This window comes from Schistocerca piceifrons, chromosome 2 (assembly GCF_021461385.2).
Source record: "Schistocerca piceifrons isolate TAMUIC-IGC-003096 chromosome 2, iqSchPice1.1, whole genome shotgun sequence".
In the NCBI taxonomy this organism is placed as follows: Eukaryota; Metazoa; Arthropoda; class Insecta; order Orthoptera; family Acrididae; genus Schistocerca; species Schistocerca piceifrons.
The window spans coordinates 309,863,684-309,880,077 of record NC_060139.1 but is presented as its reverse complement, the minus strand read 5'-3'; the positions used below and the strand labels follow the sequence as shown (position 1 = coordinate 309,880,077).

Genomic DNA, 16,394 nt, shown 5'->3' with positions numbered 1-16,394 from the left:
GCCGCCCCGGCAGGACTTGTGCAACGCTGTGAAAGTTCAGGGCTGGGCAGCCCGCGCCCTAAATTAAGACCCGGGGCTACGGCCATTAATCCGCCACGCGTGTTTGTTTTGGGCGCGAACGCCGAGGTGCGTGCGCCGGCCGCGTGGCGGCGCCACCGGCGTGGCGGGAGGGGTAGACGCGGCGTGTTTGCCGCGGCCAGCTGGCACGCCACACAGTACACTATAGCAGCGCGCCGCGAACGGAACAGCTGCGGAGCGCGCCACAGCTCCGGACACACAGCGACGGCAGCCCGCCCCCACAGCCCACCACAGGTAAGCGCGGGACAGTCGCGAGCAGCACCCGCGGGTGCCGTAACTTTGTCCCGTCTCGTTTAGTGAACGACGAAAATTTCTTCGCTACTGAAAAGCGAGTGTATAGCGGCTGTCCGCCTGTTTCGGAGGACCACGTGTAGAGTCTTCTGACGCTTCAGTTCTCGTTTCAGACATGACGCGGCTACAGGCTGAGAAACCTCTGAACTCAATGGAATCATTTATACGGCTTTACGACGGTACAACAGTTTCTTCGGAGTATACGTTTTGGTCATTATACGGCACGAGTTGAAATTATGTGTCAGACCGACCCGCGGACGTCTCTACACGGCTACACTAGCGCGCGCCACGGACCAATTGAAAGCTGCAATCTGTTCTCCATTCAGTTATTTCCTCAGTAAAATCTACATCTGTATACAAACTCCGCAAGCCACATATTCCAATCGCAAATAGTGCGAGGGGAAAACGACTGGCCGGCCGGTGTGGCCGTGCGGTTCTAGGCGCTACAGTCTGGAACCGCGAGACCGCTACGGTCGCAGGTTCGAATCCTGCCTCGGGTATGGATGTGTGTGATGTCCTTAGGTTAGTTATGTTTAAGTCGTTCTAAGTCTAGGGGACTGATGACTCAGAAGTTGAGTCCCATAGTGCTCAGAGTCATTTGAACCATTTTTTGAAAACGACTGTCTAAAAGCCTCTGTACGAGCTCTCTCGCATTTTATCTTCATGGTCCCTACGAGACTTGAACTCGGAACCTTTGCCTTTCGCGGGCAAGTGCTCTACCATCTGAGGTACTCGGTCCAGCACCCAGTTTTAATCTGCCAGGAAGTTTAATATCAGCGCCCTCTCCGCTGCAGAGTGAAAATCTCATTCTGGAAACATCCCCCAGGCTGTGGCTCAGCCATGTCTCCTCAATATCCTTTCTGCCATGAGTGCTAGTTCTGCAAGTTTCGCAGGAGAGCTTCTGTAATGTTTGGAAAGTGGGAGACGAAGTACTGGTGGAAGTAAAGCTGTGAGGACGGGACGTGAGTGCACGCTTGGGTAGCTCAGATGGTAGAGCACTTGCCCGCAAAAGGCAAAGGTCCTGAGTTCGAGTCTCGGTTCTGCACAGTTTTAATCTGCCAGGAAGTTTCATATCAGCGCACACTCCGCTGCGGAGTGAAAATCTCATTCTGATTACATATGTTGTTTAATGATTCGTACTCTGTCGTTTTAAAATATATCTTACTTAACATACAATATCATAATCTGTACTGCTATGTACAAATTTGTTGTTTAACGAGGTTACCAAAAATCTCGGAAAGTGATTGACCGGCTTGCTTCAAGTTTTCACTCGATACTCCAATATACACTCATGTGGGCATAAGGTATACAATGTTGTAAATAGCAATCTACAGGTTTTCTGTTAAAACCGACTGCGAGAAAGAAAATTCTGTACTGTGCTCTGCTGTGAATATGTGTGGTTTTGGTTTGTTTCTCGCAGACAGTCGTAACTACGATACTAGCGCATTTAAACCATTAGAGAAATTGTTACTCCCATACAGATTTTTCTCATATGTACACAGTGACTGAAAAGTCCATTAACATTTTAAAACACACCAATTCATAGAATAATGTAGGTAGAGACGTAGAAATTGACACGCATGCCTGAAATGACATGGAGTTTTATTGAAACCAAAAACGAGCGACAATGGCGTCGGACAGCTACACGCCCGTGACGCCGCATGGAAATCTTGGCGGGAGAGAGGTACGCCGACATGTTGCAGAACAGCATCATTCCTAGCCTGCTGGAAGGTACGACTTTCATCCAGGATGGCTCTCTACCCCTCACTGGTGCACGTGTGAAAGATCTCTTGCGCCCATCGTTTGGTGAGGACCGCGTGCTGAACCGTCAATTCTGTTACGTTTGGCCTTCCAGGTCCCCAGACATCAATCCGTGTCCTTATTGATTGAGTGGTTATCTGAAATTGCAAGTCTACTGCGATCGTCCGACGTCATTAGAGATGCTGAAAGACGTAATCTGACAGCAATTTCTCACCATATCTACTGATATGCTGTACAGTGCTGCTCGCACATTGTCCACCAACTAGAGCCATTGTTGATAAATGAAGGCCGATATGTTTAGCAGTCGTTCTAAGGAACACATTCTTTTCTAAAAATCAGTTGTTATGCTAATTATTGCTTTTGTACCGTAACGCCATCTGTTGGTCATTAATGCACTTTTCTTTGGTTTCAGCAAAGCCCCATATCATTTCAAGTACGTCAGCTTTTACCTCTCTACCTATGTTATTCCATGAAGTGTTGAATTTTCAGATGTTAACGGACTTTCGGGTCAGCCCCTATTTTTAAACAATAACTATATCAGAACAAACTGCTCTTGTGTTTTCTTCCTTGTAGTCGGTTTTAATACGAAACAGGAAAGTTGTATTTATGGCTTATCGGTTTATGATTAGAATACTGCTACAGAATCTGAATAGTCCGAAACTACTCGTATGTAAGCCTATCAATTCACATAGCCAAATCCTGCTGAACACTAGTTGAAGCTGCTATTCTCACAGATCCAGCAGCAGAAGAGGTGTCTCTGATGTCCCCGTATACCAATGATGCCAAACGACTTACCTATTCGTTTTCAACGATTTCAATTCCCAATCAAGATTTCGTTTGCAATAATAATAAACAAGGTTCGAGGTCAGATAGAGCGGTAAGACGATAGTGAGACGAAAGTGGGGGGGGGGGGGGAGATACATAGCACATAGGGTGCAGGTGAAAGGGGGGAGTGTATGGACAGAGAGAGGGGGAGCTAGCTATGCACAGGCAGAAGGGAGAAGAGGAGGGGATGAACGAAGAGAGAATGGAGGAGAAGATGGCAGAGTGAAAGAGGGGGGGGGCTAGGAATTTAGTATGTATATCCAATTCACATACACATTTAGCAACTGACAAGCATCGTCGGGTTCGCTAGTGATCATGTATCTTCCACTTGGCAGTAACGACAATAATATGAAAAATTATAATTATAGTGAAAAGTTGTGTCATACTTTGAAGTCATAAATGGAGGACGTGTGCATGTAACGCTAAGAGTGGGAAGAAAAGCTACATACAGCATATACTAGCTATATATGTGCCTACCCCTGACGTTTTAGTTGTGGCAACGCATATTATGTACATTATATGTATAATATACTGTACCACGGGGATGGAAAGTATTTTATTTTATATTTATTGTGAAGTATGGTTCAAATGGCTCTGAGCACTATGCGACTTAACTTCTGAGGTCATCAGTCCCCTAGAACTTAGAACTAATTAAACCTAACTAACCTAAGGACATCACAGACATCCATACCCGAGGCAAGATTGGAACCTGCGACCGTAGCGGCCGCTCGGCTCCAGACTGTAGCGCCTAGAACCGCGCGGCCACTCCGGCCGGCTATTGGGAAGTATGCTTTGCAAGTGAAGGACATACTAGGTTTAAATTCCGGGCTTGTAGATACGTTTATATGCTGTGGTTTCAGAAGATTTGCTGACTGGTAAAAATTTTGTGACTGCGTCCGACAGAAAACTATATATATATATATATATATATATATATATATATATATATAGGGTGCAGGCATAGTTTTCTGTCGGACGCAGTCACAAAAACTACAATGCCAAAATTTTACAACCGGAAGTCAAAATTTTACAATCGGAAGTATATATATATATATATATATATATATATATATATATATATATATGAACGAAGAGAGAATGGAGGAGAAGATGGCAGAGTGAAAGAGGGGGGGGTAAAATTTTACAATCGGAAGTGTATATATATATATATATATATATATATATATATATATATATGCTTCCGATTGTAAAATTTTGACTTCCGGTTGTAAAATTTTGGCATTGTAGTTTTTGTTCGAGCTTCTGTGGTCATCTTCATCAGCTGAAACACCTCGCCCTCTCCTGGCCGCAGTTTTGTCTGGGATCAGTTTACAGGACGCCACACCGCAATCATAAAAATTCCCTAAGTAACATAACTCTCCAATGAACAACATCACTAAAAATATGCAAATGTCGCATGACATTGTTGGCTGGATTCAAAGGTTCGGGGCTCAGTCCTGAACAGGGTGGGTTCAACTGCCCGTCGGAGGGTTCTTCCTCCGCACATATTGGCTCCTGTTTCCGCGCGGATATGCGGTAGTTGTGCTGTATGTGTATTTTGGGATGTGTAGGTGAGTCTGATGGATGCGTGTATAATGTAGTGTTATGTTTGTGTCGTATGACGACATGAGGGAAGGGAGAGGGTGGCAGCACATAGCCTGTTACTCTAGAATAGTAGCAAGGGAGCCGTCGAGTTTAACCCACGTCCGGCAGACGGATCACGTTCGACAGTGTCATATGATCTAGCTTGATGAGACACTGCAGAGAGGTTTGGAATTTGAACCAGGACACTGACGCAAAGACTGTGATCAGTACATTACGTCACCACCTCTCCTACCCTTGCCAGCCAAATACCGGCGATTAAAATTTCAGCCACCATCATGATTCGAACCGGCGTGCCTCGCCAGTATAGAGCGTCGTCGGCTGCGGATGTGGGTAAAAAGATTACTGATGAAATCCTCGTTCGTGCGACCAGCCTCTAATTGTTGTTCACTAGTGTGCAACCTTTATCACGTGTGATTCACGAAAGGTATGGAGTAATTCAGAGAGCTGCGTGGTTCGCTGGCGACTTCTTTAGCCACCACTCAGAGCATCACGGCAATTCTCGAAAAGCTCAGCGTGAGATGCTGCTGGGAAGACGTGCCTCACAGAAGGACATACCTTGAAATTCAGAGGGTTCATTCGAAGACGAGCAAGGAAAAACGTTACTCCCTCTAAAAATATTTCGCATGCTTACCGTGAAATTAAAGTTTGTGTGGATGTTTGCAAGCTGCAGTTGTTTCCGCTAGCCGTCTGCAATGGAACAGGAAAGTGATAATCACGCCACTCCCGCCGCCAATCGCGACGCACGGCAGTTAGCAGGGAGCAGGTGTTTTCCTACTGCGAAGTGATGACCAAATCAGAGTGACGGTAGTAGTAGCTGCAATGAAACGTCGCCAAGCGCGCTTGGTTGAGCCACGCCAGACACTGGCGCCAGTGTAGGTGTGGTGCCACTGGACCGCTGGAGGCTGCCGTGGCCAGCAGCCAGGAGGGAGTGGCTAGCCCACCGTCTGCGTGAGGGGAATCTGGAACGTGGGGTGCCGGCTGTGCGGTCTGGCTTCGCAGCCGGATGCGCTGTTTCACACACACTAAACGAGGCAGTTATGCGGTTTTCGACCTTCGGAACATCTGTTACCGCCTCTCCTATTTCGTCCTCTCTCTGTCCATCTCTTCACCTCCCCCTCTGGTGCCGCCTCAACAGGTTAAGGACTGGACATGGTTGTTGTAACTACTTCAGGTACAAATGGGGCTGGATCAGTTCACCAATATGTGAATGTAATGAAGAAGAGCAGACAATTGAACGTCTAGTCCAACGCTGTCCACTTCATTCATACCCTGCAATTCCCGACGACTCGTTCACTCCCACACCCAGCTTAATTGGTTGAAAAACACGGACTTTAAGGTTTAATCTTGTCTTATATCATATGTGTATTGTATAAAATGACTTGTCTTATATCGTATGTATATTGTATAAAATCACCATACGTTTAATAAAAACCCTCCCCCTCCCACCTCTCCCTCTTTTTCCATATTCTCCTTCTCCATTTCTCTGTCCACCTGTTCTGTCCTCCATTCTCTGTCTTCTCCTGCCCCTCGCTCTGTACGTCTCCACCTCTCCCTCTGTCCAACTGCTCCACCCCCGTCTCTTTGTCCAACTCCTTCTCTCCCACTTCTCTACCCATTTCCTCTTCTTCCCTTTCTCTCCCCTTCTCCACGTTATCACCCCAAAGTATTTCTTTCTAGATAGTAAGTAACATGTGTACCAAGTTTGGTTGAAATCAGTCCAGTGGCTTAAGAGAAGATGTTGAACATACATACATACATACATACATACATACTCGTACATACATACACTAATAACTCACTTATATTCCATGAGATTTCAGTATTGCAGCAGGAAACGTCGACATTTTGCTGCGAACATTCAACCATCTTCTAGTGAACTGAAGATGGCCGGGTGGTTGTTAGCCAAAATATCGTGGCAAGACGTCGACATTATTCGACATTATACGGCTGAAAGACCGAAGCCTCATGGAATACTAACTACGCATGGTAAAATAAAAAAATCACGACAGACTTGAATCTTTGTTTGTATTGTAATAATTGCAATAAGCGATATATACGTTCCCTTCCTAGCACGTAGAGAAGTAGGCAAAATGGAAAAAAAAATCCCTAATACGTCAAATATATCATACTTACTTTAAAGAATCGGTCTCCCATGTGGAGAACGCGTCGCACAATATTATAATTTTGCAGGTATTTTCGTATGTGGATACTGTCTTCAAAATGTATTGCGAATAGCATTGGTATTAAAGAAGTGATACATTAAAACCTTGCAGCCGTTCTCTGGGGTAGCGTCTTTGATTCATAATCAAAACGTCTTCGGTCCCGGGTTCGAATCTCAGCATTGGCGGCCGAAGACGTCAGCATAAGAAGTCACCCTCATTCTGCCAACGGCCATGTCAGAGAGGGCGGAGGAGCGGAGAGAGGTTCAGGGCACTCACTTGTCCTAGGGGTGGGAAACTACCTCTAAAGGCGGAAGAATCAGCAATGATCAACGGCATGAGGATGCAGAAGGCAATAGAAACCACTAAATTAAAGACACTTAACTTGTTTCCACAGGACATGTGGCCTGTATTTGAAGAAGTGTCATGATGATCTCTCCATTGGCAAAAGATTCCGAAATAGTCCCCCATTCGGATCTCCGGGAGGGGACTGCCAAGGGGGAGGTTACCATGAGAAAAAGATTGAATAATCAACGAAAGGATAACGTTCTACGAGTCGGGGCGTGGAATGTCAGAAGCTTGAACGTGGTAGGGAAACTAGAAAATCTGAAAAGGGAAATGCAAAGGCTCAATCTAGATATAGTAGGGGTCAGTGAAGTGAAGTGGAAGGAAGACAAGGATTTCTGGTCAGATAAGTGTAGGGTAATATCAACAGCAGCAGAACTGGTATTACGGGAGTAGGATTCGTTATGAGTAGGAAGGTAGGGCAGAGAAAATGTGTTACTGTGAACAGTTCAGTGACCGGGTGGTTCTTATCAGAATCGACAGCAAACCAAAACCGACAACGATAGCTCAGGTATACATGCCGACGTCGCAAGCTGAACATGAAGAGATAGAGAAAGTGTATGAGGCTATTGAAGGGGTAATACAGCATGTAAAGGGGGATGAAAATCTTAGTCATTGGGGCTGGAATGCAGTTGTAGGGGAAAGAGTCGAAGAAAAGGTTACAGGAAAATATGGGCTTGTGACAAGGTATGAGAGAGGAGAAAGACCAATTGTGTTCTGTAACAAGTTTCAGCTAGTAATAGCGAATACTCTGTTCAAGAATCACAAGAGGAGGAGGTATACTTGTAAAAGGCCGGAGGATATGAGAAGATTTCAGGTAGGTTGCATCATGGTCAGACAGAGATTCCGAAATCAGGTACTGGATTGTAAGGCGTACCGAGGAGCAGATATAGACTCAGATCACAATATAGTAGTGATGAACAAGCTGAAGTTTAAGACATTAGTCAGGAAGAATCAATAGACGAAGAAGTGGGATACGGAAGTACTAAGGAATGACGAGATACGGTTGAAGTTCTCTAAGGCTATAGATACAGCAATAAGGAATAGCTCAGTAGGAAGTATAGTTCAAGAGGAATGGGCTTCTCGAAAAAGGGCTATCACAGAAGTTGGGAAGGAAAACATAGGTACAAAGAAGATAACTGAAAAGAAACTATGGATAACAAAATAAATACTTCAGTTGATCGATGAATTGAGAAAGTGCAGCCGGCCGCTGTGGCCGAGTGGTTCTACGCGCTACAGTCTGGAACCGCATGACCGCTACGGTCGCAGTTTCGAATGCTGCCTCGGGCATGGATGTGTGTGATGTCCTTAGGTTAGTTAGGTTTAAGTAGTTCTAAGTTCTAGGGGACTGATGACCTCAGATGTTAAGTCCCATAGTGCTCAGAGCTGGTTCTCGTGCAAAAGCACGTTGTATAGCAGATTCATTGCCCCGTGTTTCCTCCACTCCGAGCTTGTGCTCCGTCTCTGATAATCATAATCTCTTTGTCGACGGAACGTTACACTCTAATCGTGATTCCTTAAGTCGTTAGCACACGGATTGTGCCTTCCTTCGAACGTCAACGTGGAGCGTACCGATTGCAACGTGCTACTGGCCCCCATCAGAAAAGATGCGACATGTGCCTGTGGTACGTGTGCCTTAATGTTGTATACGCGATCGCAGCGCGCTCCAGCGACACTTGTCGGTTGTATCTGGCTCGCAAATCACACTGTTCACGAAACTGACGGACGTAAAATCCCTGCTTTAGCTGTCTTAAAACGTACATTTCCTCCGTTGTCCATATTCCCTCGTTGTTCTGTCTGTTGTACACACAATTAAAAACTTCGATATCCATGAACATGTTATAAGCCAAATGGGAAAGTACCATATCCAGTCAGTAAGGTCGTCGGCTTATTAAAGTGCCATTACAACTAGTACGACACAAATTTACAGTAGTTGTCCGCGTGAGATAAAACTTATTTCATCATTCTCACCTGTTAGTAAAATCCTAAGGCCATGCTTACCTGAACTGTTCAGTAGAAGAATCTTTACAACACGAGAAATACGAAACGTAAAACAAGGAAGTGCAAATTATCTTTCGGCAAGTAGTGCAAGCTGTCTAGTAGATTATACCAATCGAACAAACGTACTCTTCAGAGAGAGCGCAATTATATTTATATAACATTTAATATTATAGAATTTACTTTTAATAAACTAATAAGAAAGTATTAAAAAGCGAGAAGGTTTATTTTAAAAATTGACTAAGTTGTTGGAAACAGTGATGTGGTCATTGACTTCCACTTCCCCCCCCCCTCCTCCCCCACTCCTGTCCCTCCCCATAGTCATTCTCGTGTGATACTACGGGTTTTTACAGATTGTTTTTATGTCTGATTTGTCAATATTATTTCTACGTCCATTGTAAGTCATGCATCACGTTCATGAGCTCTCTTCTACAGATAACGCCATAGGAAAGAGTTAGCTGACGCCTTAACGATTTACCCAGTGTAAATACTGCAAGATCTTATCGTTCGCGTCCAGTGCAACCTCGAGAGCGAGATAAAGAGACATGAATTAAACCGCTATTACCTACTGGGGGCCCGCCTCCTCCATCAAGGTCGTCGAGCTGTCGCGGAAATCGACTGCAGCAGAGCTGGTTTGTGTACGACGCCGTGGCGCCTCAATATGTGCGAAACTGTTCCAAAGTTGCAGCGTGCGTGGGAGTAGGTGGACGTACAGGGCGTACCGTCGGATTGCACTTCCACCACACAGCCTAGCATTACCGGCAAGACTTCTTATTTTCACTACCCCAAAATAGCACGTATGCAAAATATTATAAATTACTATCACAAATATAAAATGTACAACTTATCTTTAAAACCGACAGCGCAGCACACTGCTTGCCCCCCCCCCCCCCCCTCCCCCCCCCCCCCAAAAAAAAGTGTGTGAAATCTTATCGGACTTAACTGCTAAGGTCATCAGTCCCTAAGCTTACGCACTACTCAACCTAAATTATCCAAAGTACAAACACACACACCCATGCCCGAGGGAGGACTCGAACCTCCACCGGGACCAGCCGCACAGCCTATGACTGGAGCGCCCTAGACCGCTCGGCTAATGCCGCGCACTGCTTGCTCCGGTGAAGCACTTGTTCTACAGTGGGATAGGCTGGAACCGATGTGCGTTCCTTTTACGTACTCCACTAAAAATAAATCACCAAGTTGATATTTTTTCCATAATTCAGCAGCTACACTGTCATTTTCACGGTAACTTCTATTTATTTTTCTATTATAACGCACTGTGTTAAAGCACAGATGAGTAGCATGTGTATGTAACGTGTTAAGTTGATGAAAGTGTTTTGGTGAGACATCTGCCGATAAAGTACGCGTATAACTACATCGAAATCGCAGATTTTGTTCACAAGTGAAAAATAATGTAGTATTTTACAGGTCTACGAAGCAGAACTTCTCGTCTCGCTTAGTTGAAATACCTAAATTGTTTAACTGCTTTAATACCTCCTACGCGCTACGAGAGTGAGTGACCATCTGTTTCCTGAGGGCTCTGTGATGATGATAAACCAAAATTAGCTTTCTCCTTTTTCCGTGTTTCGCAGGTAGCTGACCGACATAATTCTGTTCGTATTATTTTACTAGGTTGCGAAGTTAGTTCTTCACACGCTTTTCTTTTCCAATTATTCCGCATAACATGTGATTCAATAATCCTAGCACTTTTGCTTTCACGATCACGGGTGTCTCTTAAATGCACTATTTCACACGTTTCCGCATTAGTCTGTATAGTTGCCACACAATTCTACTCCGTACACCTCCACGAAATGTCACCTGTCCTTATTTTACGCTGCTTTCCATATTTAAAATTGTCCTTAATAATACAATACACTCCACGATTCGTAATAGTTTTTATGAAGTCCATTCTTTAAACGCTTTAGCTGACAATAAATAGATAAATACGCTTCGATATCACTGTCGAGGCCTCGTTCCAACTACCTGCGTAAAGTAGTAACTTGCAAGTGCGTACATATAGAAGCCTAACACACCAGCGGATACAACATGCAGACTTCCACCTCGTGTAGCCCTATCTCAATAGCTATAGCCTGCGGCCATGGAGTCGACACACAATCTTCGATCTAACACCATCTACAAGCAGCAATAGTTATATATGCATAATGGGATGAAACTAATGCAGAGCTGCTAAACTTACTTAGTATCTTACATTAATTTTGCGATATTGAAAATTTATCCTTTAAGGTAATGAAAAATTATTTTTTGCGGTAATAAAAGTTAATTTTTTCGAAATTTCTTTCACGTTTTTGCGCATTTGGTATCCAGCCCCGGCAGAAACGTCTTCTTGTACTGGTCATCAGGACAGGGATCGCAAAAGTAAGTTACTTGGTTACACCGTCGGATAGTTTCATAAAGACATGGCACCCCGTTAGCAGTCGCACAGCGCTCATCTATACCGAAAATGAAACTGTAAAACTGCGATGCCTGTCAGTTTGTCTGAACACACTAATCTCCAAAACAGCACGACGAATTTTCATGGAGTTTTGACTGCCGATTTTGGCGTAGCTTGGAGCAATGTATAGGTTTCATTTAATCAAAATCGGACTAAGAAAAGAAGATATATTAATTTTAAGTTTGGTAAATGCGAAACTATTTTTGTCTACTTCCTTTACACACCTAAACCGCTGAACCGATCTGGTCTAATTTGGTATGGAAATAGCTTGAACGCCGAAGCAGAACATAGGCTACTTTAGAAAATGTGTGGTACAAGATTTTTATGGACCTGTAGAATACTGCGCGAATTATGGAAATTATATTTATTCTTTGAAAAATCTATTTCAAACTATATCATACTCGCGAAATGCTTTTATTGGTTGCTACGTTCTATATAACGCTATTCAACGTACTGAATACAATGCTTACTCAATCGTCGACGCGTTTAATCCATGCGTCCGTACTATAACACGAGCGAAAGTAACGGTTACGTTTGTACGACTACAGCGCTAAATCAGTTCCGATGAAATTTTGTGTGGAGATAGCTTGATCTCTGAGGACGAACACAGGCTACTTTAGAAAGTAGAAAGGAAAGAAAAGTTGACACTTAAGTGTCAGGTCGAGGATGGAACACATTTTTTCCACCAGTGAACATAAACCGGGTAAAATATTTATTAAATTTGTTGCACAACGCACACATTGTATAATGTATAGCTGCTTCAGTAGCACGGAGCACAGATGTGCGCCCCTACCCACGCCCCTCCGCGTGCACCGCCCAGTAGCAACAATGTATGCGTGACACGCCGTAGTCTGTTGGGGTAGTCGCACTGGGGGCGGGGGGTAGGGGGCATCTATGCATCGTGCTACACTTACCCGAATAAGCAGAGACTAGAGAGCAGCTGACGTTATTGCACTTAAAACAGCTTACTTACTTACCATCACTCATCGTAACAAGCATACTGATATCCGTGGATAGCCGCGCTGAGCAACTAGTGTGGAATAAGAATGCTGAGCCAACGAGTAAGTTACAGAGATTAAAACGTTTCTACCAATCGGAATGTGGAATCAGTCGATTGCATGTCTGCAAGATTATCTTCGTCTCTAGCAACATCGTCATCGACAGAACGTTAAAATTCAATCTTTCTTCCTTCAGCGTACAACAGGCGCTTACCACGATTTAAATGCGTCCGAGAATTTCCCTGAACTTCAAAATTAAGGGCGTACAAACGCGTAAGAAGAAGAGCACAAAGAAGTATAACGACTTATTCCGGCAGCACTATGATCTAAAAATGTTTCAAATGGCTCTGAGCACTATGGGACTTAACATCTGACGCCATCAGTCCCCTAGACTTAGAACTACTTAAACCTAACTAACTTAAGGACATCACACACATCCATGCCCGAGGGAGGATTCGAACCTCCGACCGCAGCAGCAGCAGTGCGGTTCCAGACTGAAGCACCTAGAACCGCTCGGTCACAGCGGCCGCCCCACTATGATCTGCAGCCTGGTTTGTGAGTGGACATATTTTAGACGATACCGTGAAAGAAGCCGGTGTCTTACTAGCTAATCATCGGTTCTACGAGTGCTTCTTGCGCTGACAAGGTACCTGTTATTTACCCTGGCACGCCAGATCAAGTGCTGCAGGGAGCCGCCATGCAACTATCAACCATCTTTGTGAAACAACTGCGAGCGTAAAGGAGATACCTGTCATCCTTCTAGAGTTAATCGTGAATGTAATCGTTAGCTTGTGGTGAAAGAACCCGTTTCAATCAATGTAAAAAGTTTCCCCTTCCAATTATCAAATGAAGTTCACCGATCAGGCAAGACATAGTTTATTCGGTAAGATATTTAATGAAAGTAATGATTTGACAGTGCAACAAAAATGAATTAGTGCAGAAAAATACAGGATCGCCAACTGCGGAAGTCGCAGGACAGTTAATCTCCGAATGTCGGCCACTAAACAGATGAGACTACATTAAAGTTTATAAATTGACAACTGAGTACAAAAAAAGAACAGAGGGAAAAACAGACAATTTGAATGTTAAGAAAAGGATACCTTCCTTAAGCATTGATAAGTTCGCGGCTACCTCCAGCATTAACTTTTACATGAGTGATTATTCGAACCGTTACCCACACCACCCCAAAAGAGGAAGAATACGCTGAAGCGCCAAAGGAACTGGTATAAGCATGCGTATTCAAATACAGATATATGTAACCAGGCTGAATACGGTTCTGCGGTCGGCAACGCCTGTATAAGACAAGTGCCTAGCGCTGTTGTTAGATCGGTTACTGCTGCTACAGTGGCAGGTTATCAAAATTTATGAGACTGAAAATGGTGTTGTGGTCGGCGCACCAGCGATGGGACACAGCATCTCCGATGAAGTGGAGATTTTCCTGTACAATCATTTGATGAGTGTACCGTGAATATCAGGAGTCGGGTAAAACATCAAATCTACAACATCGCTGCGGCCGGAAAAAGATCCTGCAAGAAAAGGACCAACGACTACCGAAGAGAATCGTTCAAAATGAAAGAAGTGCAACCCTTCCGTAAACTGCTGCAGATTTCAATACTGGGCCATCAACAAGTATCAGCGTGAGAATCGTTCAACGAAACATAATCAATATGGACTTTCGGAGCTGAAGGCCCACTGGTGTACCCTTGACGACTGCACGACCGAAAGCTTTACACCACGCCTGGTCCTGTGAACACCTACACTGGACTTTAGATGACTGGAAACATGTTGCCTGGTCGGACGAGTCTCGTTTCAAATTGTATTCGAGCAGATGGAGGTGTAAGGGCATGGAGACAACCTCATGAATCCATGGACCCTTCATGTCAGCAGAGGACTGTTCAAGCTGGTGGAGGCTCTGTAATGACGTGGAGGGGTAGGGGGGGGGGGGGGGAGTGCGGCTGGAGTGATATGGGAGCCCTGGTATTTCGAGACACGACTGTGACAGGTGTCACCTGCATCCATTCATGTCCACTGTGCACTCCAACGAACTTGGGCAACTCCAGCAGGACTATGCACACCCTACACGTCCAGAATTGCTACAGAGTGGCTCCAGGAACACATTCTGAGTTTAAACACTACCACTGGCCACAAAACTCCTCAGACATGAACATTATTGAGCATATCTGGGATGCCTAGCAACGTGCTGTTCAAAAGAGATCTTCACCCGCACGTACTCTTACAGGTTTATGAACGGCCCTGCAGGATTCATGACGTCAGTTCCCTCCAGCACTACTCCAGACATTAGTCGAGTACATGCCATGTCGTGTTACATCACTTCTGCGTGCTCGCGGGGACCCAACACGCTATTAGACAGGTGTGCCAGTTGTTGAACCCTGCCTAGTCTCACATCGCTAGACAAACAATTCAAGCAAAACGTATTAATGAGTTTTACTACGAAAAGGAAATGACAATACTTAACTTTGAGAATTACATAGATTTGTCGCAAGCAAAGAGCGGCAGACAAAATAATTGCGTTTCTTCAGTATAACAATTCAAAGTTTGAGCTAAATACACTACTGGCCATTAAAATTGCTACACCAAGAAGAAATGCAGATGATAAACGGGTATTCATTGGACAAATATATTGTACTAGGACTGACATGTGATTACATTTTCACGCAATTTGGGTGCATCGATCCTGAGAAATCAGTACCCACAGCAACCACCTCTTGCCGTAATAACGGCCTTGATACGCCTGGGCATTGAGTCCAACAGAGCTCGGATGGCGTGTACAGGTATAGCTGCCCATGCAGCTTCAACACAATACCACAGTTCATCAAGAGTAGTGACCGGCGTATTGTGACGAGCCAGTTGCTCGGCCACCATTGACCAGACGTTTTCAGTTGGTGAGAGATCTGTAGAATCTGCTGGCCAGGGCAGCAGTCGAACATTTTCTGTATCCGGAAAGGCCCGTACAGGACCTGCAACATGCGCTCGAGCATTATCCTGATGAAATGTAGGGTTTCGCAGGGATCGAATGAAGGGTAGAGCCACGGGTCGTAACACATGTGAAATGTAACGTCCACTGTTCAAAGTGCCGTCAATGCGAACAAGAGATGACCGAGACGTGTAACCAATGGCACCCCATACCATCACGGCGGGTGATACGCCAGTATGGCGATGAGGAATACACGCTTCCAATCTGCGTTAACCGCGATGTTGCCAAACACGGATGCGACCATCATGATGCTGTAAACAGAACCTGGATTAATCAGAAAAAATGACGTTTTACCATTCGTGCACCCAGGTTCGTCGTTGAGTACACCATCGCAGGCGCTCCTGTCTGTCATGCAGCGTCAAGGGTAACAGCAGCCATGGTCTACGAGCTGATAATCCATGCTGCTGCAAACGTCGTAGAATTGTTCGTGCAGATGGTTGTTGTCTTGCAAACGTCCCCATTGTTGACTCAGGGGTCGTTACAGCCATGCGGATAAGATGCCTGTCATCCCGACTGCTAGTGATACGAGGCCGTCGGGATCCAGCACGGCGTTCCGTATTACCCTCCTGAACCCACCGATTCCATATTCTGCTAACAGTCATTGGGTGTCGACCAACGCGAGCAGCAATGTCGCGATACGATAGACAGCAATCGCGATGGGCTACAATCCGACTTTTATCAAAGTCGGAAACGTGATGGTACGCATTTCTCCTCCTTACACGAGGCATCACAACAACGTTTCACCAGGCAACGGCGGTCAACTGCTGTTTGTGTATGAGAAATCGGTTGGAAACTTTCCTCATGTCAGCACGTTGTAGGTGTCGCCACCGGCGCCTACCTTGTGTGAATGCTCTGGAAAGCTAATCATTTGCATATCGCAGCATCTTCTT

General features: G+C 45.0%; 1 protein-coding gene across 1 annotated transcript in view; it reads left to right on the top strand.

Annotated features, from left to right (window-relative positions):
* The first annotated feature begins 213 nt into the window (after positions 1 to 213).
* Positions 214 to 16,394, top strand: part of LOC124776405 (sialin) — a 385,302-nt gene continuing 369,121 nt past the window's right edge. Inside the window, exon 1 of the mRNA XM_047251384.1 lies at positions 214 to 312. The gene's annotated coding sequence lies outside the window, so the exon portion shown is untranslated. The remainder of the gene's footprint in view (positions 313 to 16,394) is intronic.